Here is a 27934-nt window from a genome sequence, read left to right as displayed (position 1 = left end):
GCCACAGTTTCCCAGCAGACATCTGCCCTCTGGGTGGGGAGGGCGGAAGGAAAACACCAGACACATGCAGGGCTGGGGCTGGGCGGGTGCTCTGCCCCCTCCCTCTGTTCCTGCTTCCTCCCCCACTCTGCTGGGCTTCCCACCCAGCAAGCCCCTGGCACATCCAGGAAGCAGAAAACAAGTGCTTGGGGAGGGCATTCTTCTGGGTGAAGAAGGGCAGCCGGTCACTTGTCCTTCAGAGACACAGAAGCCTGGGCCACATGACCACCTGACCCGCAAGTGGCTGTGCGTGTGTGGTGTGTGTGTGTGTGTGTGTGTGTGTGTGCTGACCCGCAAGTGGCTGTGCGTGTGTGGTGTGTGTGTGTGTGTGTGTCTGTGTGTGTGTGTGTGTGTGTGTGTGTGTGTGTGTGTGTGTGTGTGTGTGTGTGTGTGTGTGTGTGTGTGTGTGTGTGTGTGTGTGTGTGTGTGTGTGTGTGTGTCCGTGTCCCTGTCCCTGGTCAAGGAAACCTTAGCCATCACGTGGCTGGTTTCTCTCGCTATTTGTCCAAGTAAGCAGTTCAGGCCAGCTGCAGCCAGGAGGCCGTGACACAGCCAGGGAGAAGGGCCACATTGGTGTGGGTGGTGGCAGCGAGGATCGCCATGGGCATCAGGGAGCCCCGAGCTGGGTCCTAGAGCTCTTGGGCCTCAGAATCTGGTATGGGGAGGCCTGGGCTGGGGAATGGCCTTGGTCTGATCCTCTGCCCTCCCCGGACCACTGACCTCCCTGCCCCAACCCATCTGTCAAGAAAAGGCACAGAGCTTGATAACAGAGAACCCTCCCAGCCCTAAATGGGACCAGGGGGAGCCCAGAAAGACAAAGTCCTCACCAGAGAAAGGGGCACACATGGGCGCAACCACCGTGTGTATGGCCCCTGGAGTGTGCTTTAGAGCCCTGGCCTCCGTGGCAGGAGTGTGGAAGCCAGGCCTCCCGTGTGCATCCATCAGGCCACTGAATTATTAGCACCTACTGTGTGTCAGGACCTGGGCTAGGCAGGGATAGGGGTTGTCAGAACACAGACCTTCTGGAAACTTGGTCAAACCCTCACCTCTGTGATATATTTTCTTCCCATTGGATGGGCAGTATCACCTTTCATTGCAAAACCCCTGTGATCTTGTCATGAGTTGGCCATTTCCCACCCCACTGCCATTCCAGGAGGATGCAACCCCTACATTGTTGCAGGGCTCGGGAAGAGCGGTGAGAGGCACCGCCGAGCCTCTCATGACCAAGCAGGTGTTTCTAGCCAGGGAGAGTGTCCCCTTCCTCTGGGGAGGTGTGAGCCAGACCCTGAGTTTCCTGAGCAAATGTGTGCATGTGGGCAGAACACAGAGGCCCTGGGCTCGGACACTGGGGGCCTTCTCCTAGCCCACATGGGGAACAGAGCACCAGGGGAAGTGGCAGCTGCAGAGTGGGGCCTCCCCAGGCCTTCATCGAGGTTTGTCAGCCTGCATACTGTGTCTTGCATAGATGACACCATCCCTGGGGGCCTGGAGGAGGAGGGCTGTGGTGGCTTTTTGGGGCCGTGCTTCTGAGAGCCCACCTGCATTCATGTGTCTGTTTGTCCCCCTCCTCCCTGCTTCTTCCCTCTTTCCTTCCTTTGACAAACATTTCCTGGCAGCCAAGTCTGTACAGGGCCCGCGCTCCACAAAAGATACATCCCTCACCCTGCATGATCACGGCCAAACTGGAATCCAGCAACATTCCAGGGTGGGCCCAGGGCCAGGCCCAGGTGAGGCCTAGGAGAGAGCTGGCTCTTGGCTAGGGGGCAGGGCATGGCTGACCCCACAGGCTCCCCTGGGTTCTGAGGAAGCTTAGGTGTACTTCCCCAGGATAGGCCAATGGCAGAGCCCACCAGGTGCCCGAGACAAGGGGGTGTAGAGAGCTGGCATCAAGGCCACACAGAGCATCATCAGACCTTGTCTCTGTTGTGATGAGATCTAGGGTATTCAATCTGGAAGAGTCCCACAGGCTCGTGTGCTCAGGCTGTTCTAGGAAACGCCTGTCCAGAAAAGGGGTGGAGCTGGGTGGGCCAGGGCTGAGGGTGACGCAGGTCCACTGTCATGCCACCTACAACTGAATGTGGATTCTGGGCAGGGGTTTTTATAAAGCTGCTGGGTCAGCATCCCAGAATGCTGCCTAGGCCTGTATGTCCCCAGCCTCAGCTTGCGTTATCTCTGGGGTCATGAGGCTTACTACTGCCGTCTTGTAGCTCCTCCTGGGACATGGGGTCCTGGCCTCCCACCAGGCTGACGCTGACTTCTGTCTTCCACCCTGCTTGTCTTAGGGCCACAGACTTTAGGCCCTTGGCAGTTTCCGATTGAGTCCCTCCCAGGCTTTCCTCCCTGTAGGCAGAGCATCAAGCTGGGTCTGTACATGGCCCCGCCAGGGCCTGTTTGATTGGGGTAATCTGGACAAGTCATCAGTGTCCTGCGCTGGCAGCCAGGGTGTGGCTAAAGTCAGTTCCTGCCTAAGCTGGGCTGACCCACCTTCTCACCACTCAGGAGCTCCCGGAGCCAGGAGGGACTGCTGTGAGTTTGCCTTCATAAGGAGGCCCTTGGGCTGCCTTTGGTACAGGCAGGAGACCTGGATCCCTGCTCTATCCCTGTCTCTGTCCCTGTCCCTGGGGTAATCTCAAGCAAGGCCGAGCCCCAGGCAGGCCCACACCCCCTCCCATCTGTGTTCCTCCCCAGCACTAAGCCAAGAGGCTTTTGTCCCTGGTGGGCCGTCGGCCAGCTGGAAGAGTCCTCCTTGCTCTCTGGCCTATTTGCTTTCTGAGTCTCTGTGCTCTGGGAGAGCGTGAATGGGCAGGAGAGGGGACTGGAGAGGGCTGAGGGCCTCTGTTCATATCTCTGCCCTCACTGGGTCAGGCTGCCAACCTCTGCACTCCCACCATACCCCCAACCTGTAGACAGGCGAGCCTCCAGTTCCTGAGGCCACAGGGAATGAGCTGGATTCACCTGGAGGCCATGGGTAGCCTTGCAGCCCCTGGGCCAAGCTCCCCTCCCACCCAGACTCCTCCAGACACTTCAAGGGTTCAGGCATGCCAAGCCAGGATGGGGTGAAGGGATCTTTCTTTAGGCGCTGTGCCTGTGGTTGACATCTCGTTGTCCTCATGTGGGGCTGCGTGGCCCCGTGGGGTGGCGCGCCTTCTGCAAGAGCTCGACCTCCAGGAAGTTCTGCAATCGAAGCCTGAACTTGGCCTTGCTTCACTCTTCCTCTCATCCTGGTCTCTTGGGCATGACTTCTCCCAGGGAACACTGCTGTCTGCTGACTTGGAAAGGCAGGGATTCAATCAGGGGCCCCCGCTGAGCTGTGTCTGAAGTGTGCCCTCCTGGGAAGAAAACCCAAAAGCACTTTTGTCGAGGCCTCACACTGGAAAGTGAATGGTGGGAGGCCTAGAGGTAACAGGCCAAAGGCCACTAAGCAGGCCAGTGTGGCCTGCCCACTCCAGCCCCCAGAAAAAATTGGTGCTTCTGAGGAGGCTTCCTTGGCCCTCCCTCTCCCCTGGGCTGGGTGGGGCCAGTGGGACAGGAAGCCAGGGCGGGCCTGGAGGATGGGGCTCAGGGTGGCCTGGGCCTGAGCCAGGGATGAGGCAAAACCCAACCCTGGCCTGGCCCTGGGCCGCAGCCGTGCAGGTCACTAGGCCTCTGTGAGTGGCCACCCGCCCACCCAACAGGAAGCCCTGCCCAGACACCACCTTTGCTCCACCCCGTATTCTCTACGGCTGGCACTTCTCCTATTTCCCGTGGGAGCTGCTGCCAGGAATCGTGCCCTCTTGAGAAAGGAAGCCTGACCTCGGGCCGCCCTGCCTCTGGCCTGCGCTGACCCCCTCCCTGGGCCTCCCCGTGGTGGCAGCTCTGGGCCCACGCCCATCCCGCACCCCCAACACATGCTAATGACTTATCTCCTCTCAGACATAGCCTGTGACCCTTGGGGACCTAGCAGGAGAAACCTCACAGTGGGGCTAGGCCTGGGAGCCAGGAGGCTGGGGCTCTTGGTCTGGGATCCTCCACCAGCCTGCTGGCACACCTGGGCAAGTCACTCAGCCACTCTGGATCTCATCTGTAGAAAAACAGGGAGAAGCAGACGCTCTGCCCAGCAATGAGCATCCCATGGGATAAAGGGTTTGGGGTGGGTTGAATGTGTGCCCTGTGAAGGCAGCCAGGCTTGGGGGGTGATAACACAAAAGCTCCCCATCCACCCGTCTGCCTGGAAAGGAGCCCCTTCTCTCATTTCCCAGGAGCCGGGCGTCGGAGCATGCCTTCATCTCTCAGCTCTGATCAGGGAGCTGAGCCAGTAGCAGGGATGGGGCTGTGCTGAGGGGCAGGCTCTTCCACCACCCTCCCAACCCCATCCTCTTCCTCTCTCCTGGTGGGTGCTCTCTGACCCATGACCCACCTCCCCAAGCAAGCCCAAGCCCACCTCAGTATCAGCAGGGGTAGCAGCTTAGGGGATCAACTGTGTCTTAAAGGGGGCCAAGCAGAGGGGTCAGGGCACCACGGGGAAAGACCAGAGTCGTTGTGACATTGGATGGGTTAAGACAGATCCGGGGCCACCTCGAGCTCCTGGGCGAGCTGAAAGCTTGTCAGCAACAGGGAAGACCAGGCACCTAAGCAGCCAAGCCCCTGCCATGGGGTGGCCACAGCTCAGACTATGGTGGCCTCGGACACATTGCTACTCTGAGCCTCAGTGTCTGCATCTGGCAAGTGGACCTTTTGGAGCCAGTGTCTTAGGGTGCTGTGAGAAGTCCTTAAGATTTGGGAACACAGTGCTGGGCCCCCTGCGGCCCTTCCCTTTGAGTCAGACTTTTCCCTACGAGGGAAACGTTACAGGTCAGCATTAGGACTAGATTTCTTAGGCAGTGGGGAGCCGCTGAAAGTTCTCAGAGGAGTAGTGAGTTCATGGGGAGAGGAACTGGCAGCAGAGAAGCCTGGCACACTCATCCAGTGTTGGGGCCCTGATTCAAGAGGGGTCACGGGGCAAAGAAAGTTGGCCCAAGTGGGTGTCAGCACCAGCTGGGCTTGGGAGGCCTCAGTTTTCCTCCTGTCGCTGGTTGCCTGTCCGCAAGGCTGGAGAGGCACTGCTCGGAGCCAGCACTGAGGCTGGCACCACCACCCCTCCTTCTTCCTCTGGTGCCCCTGAGTCCCACCGGCGTGGGGTTGTCTGGGTTTCCCACTCAGGCCTGAGTGGGCCCCACTGCTCCTCCCTCCCTCCATGGCTTTCTAGCTCTGAATGGGAGTGGACTCTGGAGGCTGCAGTGGGCTGTGGGATGTGAGCCAGGGTGGGGGCATTGGCGGTGGGTGGAGTCACGGGCTGGGTGGCCATGAGTCAGGAATTGCTGGGCCTGTGTGTCATCTGGCTGCGTGCTGTGCTGGCTCCTCCCGCCTGTCTGCCTCATCTCGCCCGCCGCCATCTGGGCCCCCTGGACTGCTCCACCAGGTGATGGTGCTCTGCTCTGTTTATAAGAGTTCAAAACATAGGATGGAGTAGTCAGGGGACCCGGCTCTAGGGCCCAGGCTCCCCCAACACTAAAGGTGACCTTGGGCAGGTCCCCTTCCTTTCTGAGCCAATTTCCCCCATTGAAGAGTGGATATTAGGCTGGCCAAGGGATTTCAGCCATGGCCCCAGATGAGATCCGAGGCAGCTTTGAAAGACAGCCCAGCCCGGTACAGGGGCTCACACCTGTAATCCCAGCACTTTGGGAGGCTGAGGCAAGAAGATCACTTGAGCTCAGGAGTTTGAGACCAGCCTGGGCAACATGGCAAAACCCTGTCTCTACAAAAAATATAAAAAATTAGCTGGGTGTGGTGGTGGGCGCTCGCAGTCCCAGCTACTTGGAGGGTTGAGGTGGGAGGATTGCTTGAGCCCAGGCGGTCGAAGCTACAGTGATCAGAGATGACACCACTGCACTCCAGCCTGGGTGACAAAGTGAGACTCTGTCTCAAAAAAAGAAAAGAAAGAAAAAAGATAACCCACCCCAAACAAGTTAAATCAGATCTCCGGGGCGGGGCCTGCGGCCAGGCTTGAAAGCTCTAGTCTGGATGGCCTCTGACAGGGCTGCTTTCTCCGCCCTCCCCGGATCCCCAGGCAGCACTGTGGGCCAGTGCATGGGTTCTGGAGCCCAGAGGCTGTGCTGAGTACAGCTCTACCACTTTCTAATACTGGGCAAGTGAATTCATGCCTCTGAGCCTCTGTTTCCTCATCTGTGAGATGGGGCTAACACCACCCACCTTATAGAATCTGTACCAGTGTCAGCCACCATGTTCTTTGATCTAAGCTGGTTACCCACCACTGCTGCCTTCACTGCCCATTCATTCTTCCAGAAAACATTCAGGGGTTCCTGGACCTGCCAGCCTGGTACTGGGTGCTGTGGCAACAGGAAGAGGAAACCCACCATGGGGGTCCAGCCTTTTAGGCCTTTCCAGGGCCCCAGAGGATGGGTTTTGTCTGTTGATGGGCAGATGAAGGGTGACTCCCCTGAGAATCTCACCGTGTTGCTGGACTGAGGGAACCCCTCTTTCTGAAAGAATGAATGAGACCCCAGATTCAAGGGAGAAGAAGGGGCATCCTAGGATTTCCCTGACAGCCTCAGCTGGGAAGCCCCTGGGGAGGCCCTGAATGCCTTCTGGGGTGGGCCTTGGGCCATGCTCTGGGCAGATGCTGGCTCAAACAGGGCTGGCAGTAGACAGAACAGAATAAGGACCCTCCTTGTAGTCCATCACTGGGCTGGACTGTGTCCTCCATCCCGTGGTCCTCCTAGCAGCCCGGGGTATTGGCAGGCATCGTTCCTCCTGCTTGGCAGATAGAGACAGAGACTTCAAGGGATGGGAGGCACTTGCCCAAGTCAAGGGCTGGATTTGAACCTCACTTCTGTATAAACAAAATTCCAGTGGGGAAAGTGGAGCTTCCCTGGGAATCTGCCCTGGTGGGACTAAAACGTGATCCGCAAACCTGTCATCCCCTTTCTTCCCTGGCCTTCCAGCACGTCCCCTGCAGACCACCACTGGCTGTCCTTGCGGGAGAGAGCTGATGTTCCTGTAAATAGCAAGCGCTCCTGTTGCCTGGGCTCTGAAAGCCAGAGGTTGAACCATGCACTTGTCACCCACTAAACCTTCTCCCTCCTCATGACCCATTGAAGAAACTGAGGCAGAGAGAGGTGCAGGGACTTGGCTAAGGCCATGTGGCTTGTGAGCCGGCCAGGATTTCATCCAGGCCTGGGTGAGGTTAGAGCCCATGCCCAGACCCGCCACCACCCGCTAGCAAGAACAGGACTTTCCTTTGTCCGGCATTTTTAACTCTGGGTCTCGGCCATCACTTCAGACTGGCCTGGCCCACATGTGGCCAGAATCCCAAAGGGATGCCTGTTTGGGAAGCGTGACCGCCAGAGGGCTGGGCGCCTGGCCCAGGAAGGGGGTCATCAAGAACACTCGGTGCTCAGTGGTTTGTGTGTGCCACCGACAGTGCCCGTGCCCTTCAGCCCCGCGACCTTCCTGTGCCAATCATGGGTATGATGTCAGTTCATCTAATCCTTGAGCTGCTGTTAGCCCCAGATGAGGAAACAGACTGGAGGGATAAGTGACTTTCTTGTGGGCCAGGATTGGACCCCCTGGGTCCTCAGTTGGACCTCCAACACCAGAATGGACCTGGGTTCCATTCTGGTCCACAAATCCCCTTTGGGTTTGTGTCCCCTTCTCTGTAGGGTGGCAGGCTTGCACTCAGAGCTTCCCAAGGACCTCCAAGGACTCTCCTGAGAGCCTCTGCCAGGCCCATTTAATGCTGCAGGGCATTTAGGATTGGGGGCCTCCCAGAGGTGGGATGGGGTGCCCTCTAGGGCAGCCCTCAGAAGCATAGGGCCAGGTGGTTAGCACCAAGCAGAGTGGGCAGAGGCAAGAGGCAAAACTTCTAAGAGAGGCCACCAGCAGGAAATTCCACTTAGATCCCTGGCATTGGGAGTGGCAAGGGCCCAGGTGGGTGCCGGGGGACCTGGTCTGGCCACCCTCAGCTGGGCGCCCCTCTAAGCAAGACCTCGGTCCCTGGAAGAGGGATGGCTGTGCCCACCCTATGGGGCCTGATGAGTGCTGGGTGTGGAAGGGAGTACCTGGCACGGATTTTGCACCTGGAGGATGCTTGACACCTTAGGCTGCTCCTGTGGAAGAGGACTGGGAGCAGGTGGTTCTATGAAGCCCAGCTGTGGGGGGCTATGAAGCCTCTCCTGAGTTGGTCTCAGACTCATCTTCCCAGAGCCCCGGGTCTTTCTCTATCTCTGTGATATGGGGTTCAGTGCCCCCATCCCATGCAGGACCCCGAGTCTACACTGGGCAGCCACCCTGAGCCGGTGATAATAATGACTTATGGCCCCGTTTACGGAGCATTTCCTGTGCACGTGCATATGGGCCTAATCTTGTTATGTCCTTCAACAGTCCTGTGAGAGTAGTGACTCTTAGTATCCCCCGTTTTACACATGAGGAAACTGACCCAAGTTCCTAGCCCAGCATCACGCAGCTAAGTAAGTGTCAGAGCTGAGGCCTCTCTGATGCATTGGAACCCAGAGGGGCCACCATTCTATGCTGTGCCCTCATCCCTTGATTAGAGTAGAAATTGTTCATTTGGTGACTTGGGGAGAAGGGAGCCCCATCCCTCTTCCTCGGGTTTGAGTGGGCCACCTGTCAGAGCTCAAGGCCTCTTCGATTGCTTGGAGGTGTTGGCTGGGGCAGTCGGGACAGCTTTCCCCCTCTCTTTCCCAGTTCGGGGTCTGATGCAAACTCAAAGGAAAGGGAAGCCAGTCCCTGACTGGGCCTGAGTCATTTGTTTCTGAATCCTAGTTTGAATCCTAGTTCCCGTTTTTATCATGGTATGATCTTGGCTGGGCCCTTCCCTCTCTCTGGTCTCAGTTTGTCTCTTTGTTCAAGTCCAGCACCAAGGGGCTAGGTTGGCAGGGGCCGGAGGCCAGACAAGCCATGAGTGTGCACCACCAGCCAGGGCACGGCTGAGGCAGGATGGGCAGAAGTCATTCCTGGGGCCTGGGCGATACTGCATGAGCTCTTCCTCCAAGAGGAGGTGTCCCTCCAGCTTGGCCCTGAGAACACAGTAGATCAGGACTGGACAGGGAGCAAGGCCTTGGAGAGGCCTGCAGGGATGTGTGCATGTGCCTCTGCCCCACGAATGCAGCTGCACCCTGCCCACTGATGCCCTCTGCAGCTCCCTCTTCAGCCCAAAGCTCTTCTCCCCCAAAGCCTCTGGGCCTTTGCCCAGGGAGAGGTACCCTTCTGCCTGAAAGACTGCCCAAGGGACAGTGGCCCTGCCCCCCATTTTGCTTCCAGGCCGAGCTGGGCTGGCCCGCCAGCACTCTGTGCACATGCCCCTAGTTATCTGAGGATTACCCGTCTCCTGTGTCTTCCCCACTGGCATCACACAGTGTGTGAGCACCCTGGGGAAGCACAAAGGCTGGGCAAGTGCTGGCCTTTGGCCCTGTCCCCATCCCTCCCACCCCTACTCTTTACCTCTTCTCCTTCTTTTCCTTCTCTGCCGGATAGCAGGCATTGTCGTCAGTTGTTTTTAAATAAAGAAATGAATGAATGAAATGAACAACTTCTAGAAGTCACTTTATAGCCCCGTTTTTAAAATGAAGAAACCAAGTCACAGGGATGTTAGGTGGGTGGGGAGGGTAGTTCGGAGACCCCCCCCCCCCCACTGCTCTTCCCCATTTCTCACTCTTTGGGTCCCCACGGTGCCAGGTTGGGAACCCCAGGTTTGCATGGCATGTCCTCTGGCCACAAGAACTTCCCCCACATGGAGGTGTCCTGAGGGCCCAGCAGCAGGTGCCAGCCACGACTTCCCACAACCTCAGCTTGCCAGGCCTGCACTTCTCTCGCCTGGTGTTCCTGCCTTTCCAGCAGGTCAGCCCAGAGCTGCCTGTCCGCCCTTCCCTGGCCACTTTCAAGCCTTCCCCATGGGAGAGAGGAAGGTGAGGGAGCCGAGGGGCATGTGGCGAGGAGCGGAAAGCAGGCCCAGCAGGCAGGCTGGGCTTCCAGGGCTGGGCGTGGGAAGACAGTGCCTACTGTCTCCTGGAGGGCATCCTGGAGCCTCCTCACAGGAGGTGAAGATCGACACAATGATTGAACCAAGCGTACCTCGGGACTCTCGGGCAGCCCCGCCCAGGACTTCTCGCGGACCCCAAACTACCAGCTTCCTAGGTCCTCATTCATTTCTGTTCCTTGAGGCCAACTGTAGTTACTGCTCTTCGGTGAAAAGATTTAGAGGATATGCAGTTCTCCTAGAGCACCAAGTCCCTGGGTTCAGCTCTGCTGTGCCTGGAATGAGGACTACCAGGTCCCTGCCCTTATGAGCCTCGAGGCTGAAGAGATAAACAGGCACCTAATTTTAATTATGCAAGCGAAAAGAAACACCAGTATGTCTGGAAGTTCAGGGAGGGTACCTTGGAGGTGGCTCTCAGAGAAGGCAGCATGGAGGAGGTGGCTCTTTGAGCATTGAAGGATGCTCCAAAGGACAGTGACGAGACGTAGAGCTGCACAAGGCGCCATGTAGGGAACTGCGGCTCCTGTTCTGCCATTATGTGATGTGTGGCTTTTGCTCTCTGCTGAGCAAAGTCCCACTTCCTCTGTAAAGTGGGACCTTACAGCTCCCTGGTGACAGGATTGTGCTGAGGATGGAGTGGTGGAGTGGGGCAGTGAGAGCTATCAGGGTTATTGAGGAAGGAGCCTGGCAGGTGGGAGAATCTACCACGTCTGAGCAGGTTGAATGGTTCTCTCTGCAGGCATAAGGGGTGTGTGTGTGTGTGTGTGTGTGTGTGTGTGGTTAGTTGGCAGCAAGTGTGAACAGCTGAGGCCTAATGACAGGAGCTCTGAGGTGGCATTGGTGCCACAGAACCCTGGGGCCGTGTGACCCTCTCCCCTTGTTGTCCATGGGGAGGTCCTTGCTCCGGCCAATGTCCAGCTCAATGTCCAGAGCACCTTGGAGCCTCCCCTGGTGGGTGCATGGCTGCAGGGGTGATTTAGGGCTGCTTTATCCTTCTGGCCTGTGGGCCTTGGCCTGCACCCTGGCCCAGCCTGGGTCTGGCTCTTCCCTGTGTCTGGATCCCCACCCCCAGCTTGGTGAGGTCAGGGAACAGGTATTTCAGGAATGCAGGAGGCGGGGCAGCCAGCCCCATTTGGATAACCGTGGGGTAAATATTTGCCTTGCTCCTGGAGCCAGCACTGGCCTGCCAGGGGAGGCCAGGGGCCTGTCCCTGGGGTCATGTAAGGGGATGTGTGTGGCGGCGGGGTTCTCCAAGTTGGGGAATCCCCTGTCACCCCAAGAGTCTGCTTGTTGCCTGACCAGCAGCTGTTTGGCGCATCTGTAAAATGAGGGTAGAACAGCTCAGGCGCCTGAGGGTCAGTGTAGCGGGAGCTGGTTCCGCCGGCTTGGCCAGGGGAGCGGTGGGTTGGACCAGATGTGGGTGGACACCATTGTGACCACCGTTCTGATCCCCACTTGGCCACTTATGACCTTGAGCAATTACCCTGATTTGGATGAGCACCGTGGGCTGAGCTCTTAACTCCTTGGTATCTGCATCTGCACACCCCGTATGTTGTTAAGGCCTCACAGCTATCAGGGCCAAGGCATGTGTGTGGTCAGCAGCAAGCATGAGGAGCTGAGGCCTGGTGATGGAAGCCCTGAACTCCAGGTTGAGGGTGCACTGGTGTAACCCCTGCCCAGCACAGCACCCAGGGCCATCTGCCCCCTCCCCCAGTGCAGCCTGGACCCTTCTCTGGTGAGAGGCAATGGAGGGCGGTCGGCCCCTGCTTAGAGAGGAGCTAGGGGCTCAGGGAAGCCTAGTGACTTGCTCAAGGTCACCCAGCAAGTGTTCAAACCCAATTCTACCCACGCTTGCCCTAACCCTTGAGGCCAGGGCCAGGGCTTCAGCCCCAAGTGTGGACTCCCAAGCCTTAGCAGCTGTAGAGAGCAACTGGCTACTTAGCTGCAGGCCTGAAGCCACCCCGGTCCTAAATTTCGGGCACCACTGCCCTCCAGGCATCCTGGATTGACTGATCCTGCACCTCTCTGGGTCAGACTCAGCCCCAGGTCAATGTGACCAAGTGCCTCCACCTCAGCCCACACCCAGGTCCTCCCAGGGATCCCTGGAGGTGGGGCTGGGAAGGTAGATATGATGGGGGGGAACCCCTCTTAGTCCCAGGATAGTCCCTACCCCCAAGTGACATCTGCATTGTCTGAGACTCAGCCTTGTCACTTTCCAGCTGGACACCTCTGGCAGCCCCATCCTTCTCAGTGTCATGTTCTGCAAAGCAGAAGTGGGTCCTGGCCTCCCCTCCCGCGGGAGCTTCAGATGCACTGTGAGAGTGAGGGGTGTTTCAGGCTGCTGTCGGTATGCTGCCCTTTCTGGCCTCGCAGTGAGAAGCTGCCCTGTGGTCAGGGTCTCACGCACCCCAGAAGTGAGAGTGCTGTGCTGAGGGTGCCTGGGAGAGCTATCTGGGCATTGGGATCCCTGCCTCGTGGGGAGATTGGGTGGGCCTCCACTGGCCTTGAGGCTCAGGCTGCACTCACTCCGTGGCACCAAGGCCTTTCCACAAAAGAGCGCTCCCCTCCAGCCCCTCGTGGTTTATCCTTGCGGTCTGACCAGGCTGGGAGCAAACGGGGCTACACCTCGTCTCCTGCCCTCTCTTCTCCCTGAACTCCCCAGGAGGCCAAGCCCACACAGGCTGTGGGCCTCGGCTAAGGCACCAGCAGAGCTGGGGTGGGTGTGCACAGCATGGCACAGGCTTCTGGTTCCTGAGCCCCCCTTTCCCAGCATGAGGGGTGCCCGGCGCCATCTGGCCCTGAGCAGGGCTGCTGAGAAGCTCCCAGGACTGGGCAGGGTTCAGGCTCTCCGGCTGGTTGCCGCATAGCGGGCAGACGGTGAGTGGGGATGGGCTGCTTACTCACATCCCGGCTGTGTTCCTGTGAGCTCCTTATTAGCTGTGCGACCTCAGGAGGTTATAGAACCTCTTGGCCTCGTGTGGAAATCAGGGATGTCAGTGTCTACCTCACAGCGTTTCACTGAGTGCTAAAGGAAATATCCAGGGCACAACCCACAACATGGACTCAATACAGGGTGCCCTCCTACTCCCTCTCTCTTTCCTAGCAGGGTGGTCCAATGCAGGCTCACTGTCCCCCAAGCAGGGCCTGAGTTCAAATTCTAGCACCACCACTTATGGCTCTGTGACCCTGGCTGGGTCCCTTCCCCCTCTCCGATCTCAGTTTTCCCCTTTGCACAAGCCCAACACCAAGGGGCTGGGGTGGCTGGGGCAGTGAAGTACGTGTGTGCACTGTAAGCCGAGCACCCCTGAGACACTGATGGCCTGACGCTGTTTCTCGGGGCCTGGCCGATGCTTACTGGGGAGCGAGGGCTTTTCGGCTCTGGCTTCCGTCTCAGCTGCCAAGATAATTATTTTCTCTCTGTCAGCGGCTCTGCTGGCCAGCTTGCCTTTGGGAAAGGCCTAGCTGTGGGCGGTGGGGAGGCAGGAGGCCTACTACGGTTCTGCCCCAGTCACTGACTCACTGCATGACCCCAGATGAGGGCAAACGCTGCCTGTCTCTGGGCCTCAGTTTCCTCCTCAGTGAAAGGGAAGTATTGGGGTCAGTGAACCCCAAAACTGTATTTCCAAGGTAAGCAGAATTTGGGGGCTGCCAGAGCCAGAAGGTCAGGATGCAGAGCCACTTCCTCTCCCCATGGCTGGAGTGGGGACACTGGGCCTGGCCCCAGGATCTTGGGGCGTAGGGTTCCAGCACTCATGGAGCCCAGCACCGGCCCCCACGGAGTCATCCATGCATCAGCTGACGTGCGTGGAGAGCCGCTGGTGTCTGGCCCTCGCGTGCAGTGCCTTACACAGTCTGCACAGCTCTTTGAGGGAGGCCTTCTCGTTATTTCTATATCCCCTACCACAGTTGAGGAAACTGAGGCAGAAGGAGGCTTAAGAAATGTGTCTAAGTCACACACTTGGTACGAGGGCAAAGCCAAGATTTGAAGCAGATCCTTGTGATTACTGAGCCTGCCTCTCGATCACCGGGCCTCTTTGCCTCTTATCGAGGCCCTGGGCATCATTTCTCCCTGGGAGCCCCTGCCTGTGCACAGTGAGGTGGAGCCCAGGCTGAGGCCCTTACCCAGCCCCTTGGCGTGTATGGAGGCCTATGCTTCACGTGATGTGGGCACCACCTCTCCCGCTGTGAGCCACAATCTTTGTTCTGAGAGGAGCTCGGCCCTGCAGTCAGGTTTCCTGGTTTTTAGAGGTAGGCACTCCGGTGCAGAGAGGCACAGTGATTGTTCACGGCCACGCATCGGGGCACCTTCACAGCCATAGCTTGAATTCAGGGTTCTGCACATCCCAGCCTCCAGCCGAGACCCCAGAGAAGCCCACCAGCCAGGCCTCTGGGTGTCATCCTCCCTCCTGCCCTCGGGGCTCTGTAGGTAGTGGGGGGCGTGTTGGTGGGCCGTTGAGGAGGTGGGCCAGCCGAGCCCCACCCAACAAGGATGGTTGTGTGCCCACACTCCCAGTGCACCAGCAGGCCCTGCACTTCTGCCTGCTGCCATCTCTGCCCCGAGCACCACCGTCTCTGGCCTGGACCCTGGAGCAGCATCCCCACTGCTCTTCTGCCTCCTATCCCTCCAAGCCCTTCTCCCTTCACAGCCATGGGGGCTTCCTGAACTGCAACTAAGGTCACATCCCTCAGCTGCCCAGATGCTGCTGTGGCTCCTGCCCACGCTCTCTCTTACTGTCCCTGGCCCCTGGTCTCCACTCACAGCACCCCTCCCTTGCTCAGTGCATCTGCTATACCACGGACCCCAAGTCCTCCACTGGGCCAGGCACTTTTCTCTATCTTGGAGTCTTCGCATATGCTGTTCCCTCTGCCTGGAATGCTGTTTGCCGCATCTTGGCCTGCCTCTCCCTGGCTTGTTGCTCAACTTCACTTCTCCAGAGAGGCCACCTGGGACCTTGAGTCTCTGCTGTGTGGCTCCTGGACTCATTGTTTGTTTCTGGCAAGCACTGCTTTTACTTTTGTATCATTTGATTCTTTGCTCTCGTCTGAGGCTCTGCAAGGGTAGGGATCACTATCACATCAGCATGCTTGCTGAAATGTTTGTTGAATGAATGAGTGAATGCCAAGTGCCTTTGTCATCGCGTCTCCTTGGATTCTCCCAGTGACCTTGAGACATACTTTGACCCCACTTTGACACATGAGGAGACTGAACCCCAGAGAGTCTGAGAGCATATCCGTAATCACATAACCAGTAACTGGCAGGTGTGGGGAGTCAGGGGCCTGTTTATGCCAGGGCACCCCATCATGTCCCTTCAGAGTCCTCCTCTGTCAGATGGGGATGGTACGGTGGTACTGGGCAGTGGCCTCATGGTCAGTGCCCGGGCCTCTGCTGTGGGTAGACCCGCTGACCTCCCACTTTCATTGCAGCAGGATGGAGCTGGAGTGAGGTGGAGGGGCCGCGAGCTGCTGACCGGCGTGTGGGACACTGGTGGTTTGCAGATCACTGAGGTAGGTGTGCCACGGGGCTGGCGGGAGGTGGCTGGGTCGGACGCAGGCGAGTCCTCATGAGGGCAGGTGCTAGCCCTAGCATGCTGGACCTTTGACTCGGGCCTCAGCCCTGATGGGCAGGAGTGGGCACAAGCCACCTTTGCTGGGACCTCATCATGCCCCAAATGGGCTGTCCCTCTACCTGGCACCCAGGGACCTCTTGGCCTGGCCTTTCTCTAGAGCGGCTGCTAGGGGTGGGGGCTGGAGGTCTCCCCGGGGAGAGGGGCAGGTCTGGCTACCTGGTCTTGGCACAGCAGCCCTGTCTGCACCACTCTAAACCCTGTGGAGTATGGGCAGCCCCACCAAAGGAGATCTGGGTGAGCAGGAGTATGTCAGCTGAAATGGGTGCAGGGCTACCCACCCCTTCTGCCCACTCTCACAAACATGCCGAGGTGGATACACTGGGCTCTGGGGTCAGACCACCTTGATTCAAATCCTGACTGGCATGCATGGTTACTCTGTGCCTCTGTTTACCCATCTATCAAATGGGAATGAGATGGCAGTGCCTGCTCCACTCTCGCGGTGAGGAGACTGCACACCTGGCACACGGCAAGGACTGGGGACATGTCAGCCCTTTTCCTCAAGGGTGCTGGGACCCACCTTTCTCCCCACACACCTCAGTTTCCACCACCCTGCTCCCCCTGAGGACCCACCAGTGCCAGGATGGACACGAACTGGACCCCCCGCCTGATAAGGGGGGCAGGGCACCTTGAGGAGCAACTGAGAGCAGCTGGGGCCAGCAGGTCCTGAGGTCAGGGCCAGCAGGCCCTGAGGTCAGGGCCAGCAGGTCCTGAGGTCGAGCCCAGCTCTGTCCTGTGCCCCACCATTTCTCATCATGGGGTGGCATTTCAGGGTTGATCTCACTTGGCCCTGTGCCTGAGGGTGACCTGTGTAATCCCTGTTTACTTGGCAACTCTCAACCTAGAGATGAGAGGTTTCACAAAAATCCTTACTTGGGCCAGAGCCCTTTGTCCCAAGGTGTCGTGGCGCTGGGGCAGCCCGGGAGAGGGGAGTCTTCACCCTGGTGTGGAGCTGTCTCCTAACATCCCCTGCTGCCGTCAGCGTCCCTCCTGGAGCTTAGCGCTTCCAGGGGCCTAGGGCAGGGCCAGGCGAGCCTCAGTCAAGCTCCGACATTGGAGAGCCAGGCTCCGTCTCCCTTCCTGCTGCAGGAAATCCCAGCTGTCTGCTGATCGGCTGCATGACCTTGGGCCAGTCCCTTCCCTTGTGTGAGAGCCAGCTTTCTCATCTGAAAATGAGGCTGATTATACTGACATTGCTGACAGGGCTGCTGTGAGGATGCTTAGCCATGAATATTTTTAAATGTTACAGTCTCATGAGCATCTGCTCTGTGTGTGTCAGGCACTATGGTCCTTTAATACCTGTTTCTCCCCACAAGAATCCCATGGGGAGGTTTGTCTAATTCATTCTCCAGAGGCTCGGCGTGGTCAGGAAACCCACAGAGCCGTCAGTGCTGGAATGGGGATTTGAACCGAGGTCCATGAGGATTAACCAGTGCACAAGGCCTTAGAGGCCTGGGGCGGGGCCCCAGGACAAGCATGGGAGCTGCTTGGGGAAAGCCCCTCCATTTCTGCCCTGCAGCCTTTGCCCAGCCCGCCAAGTCCGCTGCTCTCTGGAGCCAGAGGGTGGCCCCCAGGCTGGTGGCCTGCCCCTCCCGATGGGGCCTGCCTGCAACTCGATAAGGCTAGGGGAACCCTCTGCTAATTGTCTGGTAACCTTTGAAATTCTCCTTCACGGTGGGTTCTCTTTTCGGATATTTTTCAAGGTAATTCATTCCTTTTCCAGAAATTGCCAGTGGCGGAGCATTAGGCAGCTGGTAATTAATCATAGGAGCAGCTTCGAGTTGATTCTTTGAAAAAGAAAAAAAAAATGAGGAAGAGAAAGCCTTGGTGGAAAAAGAAAAGAAAAGAAAAGAAAAGAAAACCACTCCAAGGCGAGGGTGGTAATCAATACCTTGGTGTCCTAGAAACGGCTGGGGGTGGGGACGGCGAACATGCGGTCTTCTCTCCTTCTTCCCAGGGCTGGCCCACTGTCAGCACCAACAGCGGCAGCGTGGGGCTCCGCTCTTGACCATTGGCTCCCTGTATGGCTTTGAGAAGTTGCTGCCTTTCCCTGGACTCAGCTTTGCCACCTGTAAAATGGGTGAAGGGCAGCTGTTAAACTGAAAAGAACATTGAATGAACCATTGTTCGCTACCACGTCTTAGTCCCTGGCACAGAGCAGTGGCCCCATTGATATTCTGTTAAGTGAGTGAGTGAGTGAGTGAGTGAGTGAGTTAGTGATTCTCGTGGGTTCTAGCTAGCTGTCTTGAGTGAAGGAGGTGGTACTGGCTGTAGGATATTGTGACTGTAGCTCTGTTATAATTCGGAGTGACAGTCAGGGTGATGGGCCAGTTCTGTCACTTTCCAAGCTAATGATGAAAGGACAGTCTTGCTTGGTGAACTCCGGCCAGGAGACCTCGGACCCCTTAGTGGCAACCATGCTATGTCTTCAGCATCTTCCAGTTCAACTTTCTAAGAGTCTGAGCTATCTGGAGATTTTATGTTAAAAAGCTGCCTCCTGCAGAGGTGGTGAATTCCTCGTCACTAAACTGTATGCAAGCTGGGGTTGCAGCTGTATGGGCCACTTGGACAGTGGATTTTGGGGCTTAGAGCATCCCTGAGTCTGGGAGAGAGCAAGAGGCTCTCCAGGATGGTTACTGGGGAGGCTGCACTGATGGGGAAGAAGACTGTTCCCTCCAGAGCCCCTTCCCAAAGGTCCCAGGGGAGGACTGGACGATGATACAGGCGCCGAGGCATCAGTGCCTGCTCCCCGCTGACTGGCCCCATTGCATGGACATAGGGGCACTGAGCAGGGTTGAGGGAAAGAGCCACACTCCTTACATCAGGGGGTGGTGTCTAACAGGCTGTGGGTTGGGTAGGGGGGTGGGGAGGTATAGAAAGCCCTTGTCTGGGAGGTGGGGGCCTCAGACCTAGGTCTGATATGCTGGTCTGTCTGGTGTAACCTCAGCAGCTCCCTTTCCCTTTCTGGGATTTGGGCCACGATCCTTCAGGAGAGGGCAGCAGATGGGGAGTGTGTTCTCCAAGCCTTCCTCCCCTGCCCGGGTGAGCTCAGTTTGGGAGCCAGAGCTGGGCCTGACAAAGCCAGTTTCCTCTTAGCAGTCTCTCATTCTGGCCCTAATGTGGGACCGGGGTTCCTTGCCCAGAGACCCAGGATGACAGTGCACCCTAGCCTGAGTAGTGGCTCTGGGAAGCTCAGAGCTTCCAGAGGGAGGGAGGGAGGAGGGTGTGTGGCTGTGTGCTTATATGTAAGTGCATGTGTAAGTGCATGTAAGTGTGCGCCTGTGTATGGGTATGATTGTTCAGCACATGTGAGGCTGTGTGAATATTCATGAGTATTCAAGGAAAAGGGAGATCGCTCCCTCCCGTGTGTGTCAGGACCTCCATGTGCACCCTGGCTCCACATTCAGACTGGCCTGGGGGGCCCTGACCACAGTGGAGCTGACTGAGGGGCAGTGTGGGGGCCAAGCATTCAGGCCCGAGAGTTCGGACCTGCCCTCCCACAGCTGGAGGTCTTGACAGCTCCCCGTGGTCACGGGAGGGCATGGATTTGGCGGCCATGCCTCCTGCCACAGACTTACACCCTGAGCCTCTGGCCTGAAGTCTCTGGGTGGGCCCAACCAGCTCCCCCTAGGCGGTCCTGGTCTGCTAGGGGGGTCCTCTGTGAGCAGCCAAGCCTAACTTGGCACTAGTCATTTCTTTACTTCTTCCGGCCTTGGCCTCCAAGCCCCAGCTCAGCTGTGTGTGTGTGTGTGTGTGCGTGCGTGCATGTGTGTGTGTGTCTGGGCTCTCCCTGCAGGGTAGGGCAGTGGGTCCATCTCTGCGTGTCTCTGTCCCATCTCCCCGTGGCTGTCTGTCCTCATCTCTCCCTGCAGCTCTCTTTTGCCCAGTTTCCCTGTCTTCTTACATCCCAGAGGCTGCCTCCTCCGCCTCACGCCTCTCTGTCCCTGCAGCGTATCCCAGAGTCCCTGCACCTCCTCACCTCTGCTCTCCTTCTCAGGGCCACTCCTTACCAGGCCTCCCAGCAGCACAGCTGCACCGTGCCACCGTGTCACTGCTTCTTGTCATCCTCAGGGCTCTGCACCACAGAGGCCTCCCTACCTACCTAAATCTGGCTCCAGCCAACATGCCACTCCCTCCCACCTTGCTCTTTGGCGGGTCTGAGACAGCCCCACATTCCCAGCTGCTGGAGGCTGCACTCCGTGTGTGGCCAGGTGGTAGGGGCAGGTGCCATCCCCTCCCATGGCCCTGCTGTGCCGGCCACCTCCTGGCTTAGGAGTGCAGGCTGCTAGCCCACCCTGCAGCTGCCCTGTACCGTCCTGGGCATATGGGTTGCTGGCCACCAGCTGGAGCAGGAGAACGAGAGGCGGCCTGTGCCCACTAACAAGGGGTGGTTGGAAACCTGGCATCTCCCTCCAGCATTAATGAAATTCCTGCTATAATTAGAAGTGAGGTATACAGGAACTGGCTGCCTGGTGGCAGCGTTTGTATGCTCATGAATAAATAAATTGTCCTCTCCTGAAGGGAGAGGAAGCTGGAGGGTGTAGGCCCAGAGGGTCTCAGTGGCCTGTGAGGTGCAGAGGCCCCACCACTCACCTGGACGCCCTCAGGAAGCTCCCTCGGTCCCCGGCCCTGGTCAGCCAGTCTTCCTGGAAGTGCCTGCTGCGTGCCCAGCCGACTCAGCCTGGCATTCGAAGTCGCCGCCATCTGGCCCCAGCCTCCTTTCACAGCCACATCACACGCTAGCCTTCTGCCAGCGCCCTGGGCTGCAGCTCTACCATGCCGCCCCCCACCCCTGTTCTTCATCACACCTTCCCACTCTGTGCTCTGGCCTGAGTTTCTATGGGCTGCCACATGGCTCCATCCTTGGAAGCCTTCCTCAGGCCACACCTGTGCCTCCTGGAGGCTCCAGTAGCCTTCCCTGGACAGGCCTCCTAAATCCAGAGCCTTCCTTCAACACTCTTCATGCCATTTAAAGTGTGCATCAGACTGCCCACCAGGCTGTTTTTCATTTTTCATTGATTACATATTGGGATGGTAATGTATTGGATTCACAGGGCAGATATTTTACATTCTTCATCATACTAAGTCTTTGAAATCCGGTCATTGCAGTCTCCACTGTTAGCTGTATTGCACGGCGCATGCTTGGAGAGTCCTGTTTCATCTTGCAGGTGAAGAAACTGAGGCCTGAGGAAGGAAATCCTGCAGGTGAGTTTGCAGAGCACAGGCTGTCTCTGTAGGCAAGGCCACTGCTGTCCTGCAGGACAAAATGAGGAGCCGAGGCACAGGGCACTTGTCCTAAAGATAGATCGAGGCAGGCAGGACCATGGCTAGAACCCAGGCGACTGAACCTGAAATAAATAGAGGAAAGGCGATGTGAGCGATTTCATTCCCCCCGCCCCACCCACAGTAGATTTCAGTGCTTGAGGCTGCCCTGCACTTAATGCCCAAACAGCCCCAGACCAAGCAGCTGTCACAGGCTGGGCCACATATTGGCCAGTCCTGCCCTTCATCCCTCCCAGCTTCCTGACAGTGAGCATACACCCTAGACGGAGCTAGGAGGGTGAGAGCCCTCGCTCCTCCCAGGAAAGGTCACCCCTGCCCTCCAGCCCCTCCCACATCAGCCAGCAGAGTCTGAATCTCAGAGGTGCCCAAAGGTTGTGTCCTGTTAACCAGCCCAGGTCTCCAGCGAGTGGAGGATGCCTGTGGCAGGGATGGCTCCAAGGCTAGGAGGGAGAAGAGGGGATTTACTCCCCAGAGCCTGGCCCTGCCCCTGCTGGCCTAGAGAGTTCTCCCAAAGTGGGGTGTTTCTTAGGAGTCAGGCTGGCAGCCCCTCCAGCCCCTCCAGAGCCCTCCGCCCTTTGGAGCCGATTTTCCTCTTTGTTACCCACAAGTCCCCTCTGGCTGCACTTGGCTGTACGCTCCATTTACGATCTACCTCTTGTTTGCCTCTGCTCAGGCAGTGTGGCAGGGAGTCACGGAAGGTTCAGGTGCTCGTCTCCCTCCACTGCAGACAGGGCTGGTGCCACTACCCAAAGCGGAGCTCCCCCGGGGGCCTACCTCCTCCCACCAGCAAGGGCTGTAGAGTTTGAGTGTACTGAGCCAACAGCCCCCCTTTCTTTCCCCAGCCCATTCCCTCCTTCATCTGCACACAGGCACCCCATGGCCTTTTCTTGTCTCTGCTCCTCCAAGCCAGCCATCTGCTCTTTCCCCACTAGACTGTATACTCCTTGAAAGCTCAGGGCAGGCTGTGAACCATGTCCCCAGCACAGTCCCTGGCCAGTTCTGTGTTGAAGGGCAGCTGAAAGCCACAGGCACTCAGCTTGTTCACCCTCAGCTTCCTCTGGGCATAGCAACAAGGTGATGTCTAGCATCCCAGTTGTTAATGTGCTTGTGGGCCATGTTAAGAAGGATTCGGAGGCTGTGTGTGGACTCCACGAGAAATAATGCAGTGCATCGTGTGGCGCATGGTCGCGCTCTCAGCCCTGCTCCCTGGGTATCAGGTCTGCTTGACTGATGTCTCAGCTCTGGGCTGTGGCCAGTGCAGGAGAAGGGAAGAGGCGGGGACCTCGGTGTGACCCCCACAGGTGTCCATCCACCCTGGCTGCTGGGTGAGCTGGGCCCTAGAGAACCTTCTAGAGCCCCCAGGGAGCTGACTGGTTAACGGAGAGCAGGAAATTTATGGTCGCTGAGCCTTTGGAAGCTTTTTGCTCACATCTGCCTCCCCCATTAAGTGCTTCTCACCCTTCTTCAGCTCCAGTTTGGGAAACAGCAAGCACGTCTTGCCTCACGGCTGTTCTGGGACCCTCCACCGCCCCCCTGAGGCATCTTTAGGGACCTCTGTTGGAGCCTAGGGGAACATCTCTGCTTCATAACCTCTGTGGATTGCTCCCATGGTGCCACCTCCATCTGGCCCACCCTCAGGTTGGTGGGACAGGCTGGCATGAGACGGCCCTTGCCCTCGCCAATAGCCCCTGCCAGTTTTCTCTGGGCCCTGGCCTTACCCAGACTTCCCATCACAGCCCCCCACCCCTGCCCTTGTCACCACCTGGGGTGCCAGCCCCCTATGCTTCGTTGCCTCTGCCCCCAGCAGTTCCCTCTCAGGTAGGAGTTACCAGCTGCCTCCTGCCCGGCAGCTCCAGCCTGGTCAAGGATTGAGCCAGGAGGATTTTGATGCATTAGAATCTATAAATAATCTGGAGCATTTTTATCTGTGTATGGAAGAAATGCAACAGACTTCCTTGCATCCTGTAGCCAACTTAGCCTGTCTGCAGCCACAGCTCCAGAAGGGCTGATAAAGATCATCTCATCCCTGGTATTGACTCCCCCAGCTGCTGCCCAGACACCTCCATTGCTGGAAAAGTCACCACACGGTTTTGCTCATGTAAATTCAGTGTGATAGAGGATAAAGTGTGGCATGTGGTCAAAGTGTGTGGGTTTCAGGGACAGACAGTTCTGGGTTCAAATCTCTGTTCTGCCACCTATGAGCCAGGTGAGTCTGGACAAGTTTCTTTCATCTTCGACTCACCTGTTTCCTCATCTGTAAAGGGGTGCAGTGCACCCACCTGGCAGGATAAAATGCAGCAATAGCTACACAGCACCAGTTCTCTCTGTTAGCAGCAGACTGATGCCCTTGGGGAGATACCTCCCACCCCTCAAACAGGAGCATCTGCTTGAAGTGGGCATTTGTTAGCTCTGGACCCAGACACTTCCCTCTCCAGAGATAATGGACCCCCAGGTCCTCTCTTGAGCTTTCAAGTGGGAACTTCCAGGAGGACACTTTGAGATGGAGACGCAGGAGGACACTTTGAGATGGAGAAGATTGAGATGCTTCCCAGGCATGCTAGCACACCCAGGCCACCTGGGACACCTGTTTAAATGCAGATCACCAGGCCCCTCTCCTGGAGTCTGATTCTGTAGATCTGGAGTTGGGCCTAGGCCTCCAATTTTTAAACAGATGCCCCCAGAAAATACCTGCGATCTGGCCAGTCTGTTACACACTGGTGCCTGCAAACAGGAGCTGGCCTAGAGACTTGAGCCAGTTCCTCTCTGTGGCTCAGTTTTCACACTGATAAACCAGGGGTTTAGATGACCTGGCAGAGATCTTCCTGCCCTTAAAACCTCATGACAATCAGACAGACATTCCCTGATGTCCCCTCTACCAGGCTCCCTGGGGCAGATCTGTGGGTTTCTGCCCCATTCCTTCTAGCCACAGAGCATTTGGCTCAGCAGCCTTCTGCCAGCCTCAGAGCCCTAGGGATAGATAGAGAAACTGTTCCCTGGGTGTCACATGCCATTTATTGGCCATTCCCTTGCCTTCCAGGAGGCCCTAACTCTGCAGGCATTAGCAGAGTCCACTCAGATCTGAGATCTTTTCTGTAAGCTGAGCTGGATCACTAACTGGTACCTACTGGGAGGTAGGGCGGAGGCCAGAGTGGGTGGGGGCAGTCCTGCAGCTCCTCTGAGGCATCTGGGAGCCTTATTAGTTAACACACATGAAAGCCTGCAGTATTGGAACTGCAGAATGACCCCACAGAGCCCTCCCTGTCTTGTTACAGATGAGGAGACTGAGGCCCAAAGTGGAACGTGCTTGCTAGGAGGATGTGAGCTCTGGGAGCTCCACGTGGCTCACAATCTGGTCTCTGGGCCAACCCATGCGGCCCACCATGCCTCTCCTTGTGTGGTCCATCTAGGATGGGCAGCCCTGCCAGGCTTAAGCCCTCAACTTAAGCTGCTGAGCCCCTAGGAAAAGATAGTGCCATCTCAGGACAGGTCCGAGGGGCTGCTTGCTCCTGAACACTGGTCCCTTCTTGGACCCGCACTGTCAGCCTAAATCAACAACCCCCTCCCAGCCCATGGGTCCTCCCACCCCAGCCAGGGCAGCCCCCATGGAAGCTTTCCAGGAATATCCACACAGCACGGTGAGCTCCAGAAATGAAAAGGCTCTCACACTCCTTGCTCCCTCCTGTTTTCCACTCACTGCTGCTCAGGGGAGTTAATAAGCAGAGGTGAAAAAGCTGGCCCTGTCCTAATGAGATGTCGTTTGAGGCAGCTGGGTCTGGGCTAATGCCAGAGAAGGAATTCTTCACTGCCGGGCCTTCACTCCACCGGGGATGAGACCAGGGCCTAGAACTTAGGGACTGGCCTGGGCTGTCGCTCAGAGGATGCCGGGGGCCAGAGCTTTGTCTCCTTCCTGGGCTGGGAGTCCCACTGGGTCCTTAGTTCACATGTGGTGCCTGGTACAGCACCCACCTTCAGGCCTCTGCACAAGTCAGCCCCTCTCCACTGCACTCTCCATCTGTACTCAGTAAGGCAGCAGTATTTAGTAAGCACCTACTATTTGTGTGGGTCTGTGCTCGGCTCTTCAGGAGACAAAGAAACAGACCTGTGCCAGCCCCAGGGGAGCTCACAGTCTAGGCCACTGTAGGCCACATGCAGGAAGAGAATTTGTGATGCACCGTGTCCACGGGGCAAGGGATGTGTTGAGATCAAAAGAGGAGGAGTCCTTGGGGAGTGAGGGCCTAGGGAAAGCTTCCTGGAGGAGGATGACTGTAATGGATTGACACTCAGAGTATTTCAAGAATTTCAGGTGGGGCTAGGGCTGGGGCAGGTGATAGTGTCTGTACCAGAGCATCACTGGGCACACACCTGGCCCTGTCCTGCAACAGGAAGGCCCAGCAAGGACGGAGCCATGCTATTGAGGCAGCCACAGGCTCAGACCTGGTACATCGTAGGCCGTATCCCTATGAAGTGAAAGACCAGCACAGAGCACTGCTTTTTAAGTGTAGGAATGTAGTAGGCGCTCAATAAATGCTGACCAAATGAAGGGTACATCGCATACACTCAAGTATCCACAGAGCAACCGAGAGCTCAGGTCAGGAAGCAGCAGGGACGAGGAGATAGGGTGCGAGGCCTCTGGGGCAGGGGCAGGGCTCAGAGCAGCTCAGCCTCATTCATTGGAACCCAGAGTAGTGAGTGCCTACTGGGGGCATCCTTCAGAGCCACACATCACCCTCCTAAGGGCACACTGTGACACCTGACCAAGCAGGAACATGGCGGGTGAGGACGTCTAGGGCCCAGCTGGGAGCCTCTGTGGGGCACATTTGTACCCAGTGTTTGGTGCATGCCCTAGACAGACCCACCCTCCCTAGAGCCTCTAGGACAGGAGGAAAATGAGCGCCTGTGGCATGTCTGTCACTGAAGGGCAGAGGACAGGCCAGCTACAAAGCCCTTAGATGGTCATGGTTATGATAATAGTAATAATGACAACAGTGTCAGCAGCCAGGGCATCATTTATTTGATCCCAGTGACACCCTATAAGGTAGGGACCAGTATCATCTCCATTTTATGGATGAGGAAATTGAGGCAGAGGGAAGTCAGGAAAATAGACAAAGTCTCCAGGTGCAGAACTGGATAGGAACTTGGGTCCTTTGACCCTAAACTCCAGACTGGCCTTTGGTTGTCCTCTCACTCAACCTAAGGAGCATCCCATCCAACCCTCACTCCTGTCATATGGAGCATGAGGGCCACTGTTGCATCTTTTGACACAAAAGAGGAGGAGGACACAAACTCTCCAAAAAATCATTTTAAGTCTTCCATTATCAAACTTTACACAGGTCCTTCTCGTACCTTCCCAGCTCCATGGGAAAGATGAACAACCAGTGGCTGGATAATGGGCCCTTCCCCTGAATTGGTCCTTTGTAATGGAAGTAAATTTTCTGCCAGCCTTTGGTGCCCAGCAGTTTGATAATACAGGTGTTTAAATGGTAATAACTGTGGGGCCAGCCAGGAGAGGAGGCAGTGAGTCAGATGGGGGATTCAACAGGAATTAAAGCTACTTAATCTCAGTACAATATGATTTTTCCAAATCTGCTGGCTTTGTACCAAGAATGAGCTGACCCTGGACACCCTGGGGCCTGGGCTGCTCAGGGCCTGCTTGGCTGTATCAGGGAGGGCTCTGGGCTGAGGAACTCCCGGGAGGTGGCACTGGCCTAGGGCAAGCTTGTCCAACCCATGACCCATAGGCCACACGTGGCTCAGGATGACTTTGAATGTGGCCCAACACAAATTCGTAAACTTTCTTAAAACATGGTGAGATTTTTTTGCGAACTTTTTTTTTTTTTTTAAGCTCATCAGCTGTTGTGAGTGTATTTTATGTGTGACCCAAGACAATTCTTCCAGTGTGACCCAAGGCAATTCTTCCAATGTGGCCCAGGGAAGCCAAAAGATTGGATGTCCCTGGCCTAGAGGCTCTGAGAGCAGATTAGGACCAAAGGGTCCAACGGCAGCCTAGTGTCCCTGTTGCTAGGAAGCCCCTTAGGCCACAGAGGACAGTGGACAGTGGGGCGGGGAGCAGGGGGCGGGGGTGGCTTCTCCAGGAGTGTAATGAGGAAGAATTTTGAGAATATACCTTGATCAACAGACAGAGAGCAAGGGACCTGCCTAAGACTACCCAGCCAGGATTTAAGACCGAATCTTTGCTGTTAATCACTATGTTATCCTGTAGAGTGTGTGTTATGTGTTGGGGGAATCTTAATGTTAGTTGTGTTAATTAGCAGTTACCCCAGTTATTTTATATGTATTATCTAATTTAATCTTCGTAGAAATCTGTTTCAAGTATGAGTAAACTGAAGAACAGAGATGCTAAGTAATATGCTCATGATCACACAGCCACTGGGAGGTAGGATTAGAATTTGAACCCAGCTCCATCTAACTTTCAAGCCTGAACCCTCAGCCAGACCCAGGCACAGAGCATCCACCCCAAGGGACCAAGACCCCTGCCAACCAGAAAGATCAGGGAAGCTTCTTGGAAGGCATGTCAGAATTTGTTTCCGATGGAACTGGTCTGTAAACTTCAGGTTCCCTGATCTCCCAAGGGCTCTTGCTCATCCTCAGATTGCATCATGGGGCCCACTTGCTGGGTGCTTGGAGGGTGAGGTGCATCGTGGGTGCATTCCTCAGATTCCACTGGGATTGCTGAAGTGGCCAGCACAGGTTGCACCCACCAGCTGTGGGGTAAGCCTGCCTATATTAGATTGCAGCTTGGAGCCCTTCTCAACATCACCCAGGACAGTTCTCTCAGCCAGGGTGGGATCAGCGTCGGGGACACCGGGGACACACAGCTCCCACTGGGAGGGGCAGGGAAGGGCCGTGACCAACTGGACAGAAGAGAGTTAATGAAGACAAAGGCACGCCAATCCCTGGACTCCCAGTTGTTGGCTCCAGAGGGATGAGTAGGAGA

The 27934-nt window shown here is 56.8% G+C and overlaps 1 protein-coding gene across 6 annotated transcripts in view; it reads left to right on the top strand.

The window, feature by feature from the left end:
- The window catches only part of ZMIZ1 (zinc finger MIZ-type containing 1), a 245837-nt gene that overhangs the window by 77593 nt on the left and 140310 nt on the right, over positions 1-27934 (top strand). For 4 of the 6 annotated variants that reach the window (XM_063727598.1, XM_024253584.3, XM_024253585.3 and 1 more), the window contains exon 4: positions 15497-15577. The exons of 1 other annotated variant lie outside the window; for it this stretch is intronic. The gene's annotated coding sequence lies outside the window, so the exon portion shown is untranslated. The remainder of the gene's footprint in view (positions 1-15496; positions 15578-27934) is intronic. One more of the 6 variants, XM_024253583.3, reaches the window with a different exon arrangement.

This window comes from Pongo abelii, chromosome 8 (genome assembly GCF_028885655.2).
Source record: "Pongo abelii isolate AG06213 chromosome 8, NHGRI_mPonAbe1-v2.0_pri, whole genome shotgun sequence".
Lineage (NCBI taxonomy): Eukaryota > Metazoa > Chordata > Mammalia > Primates > Hominidae > Pongo > Pongo abelii.
The sequence above is the reverse complement of the archived record's forward strand: the minus strand, read 5'-3'. Positions and strand labels throughout refer to the sequence as shown.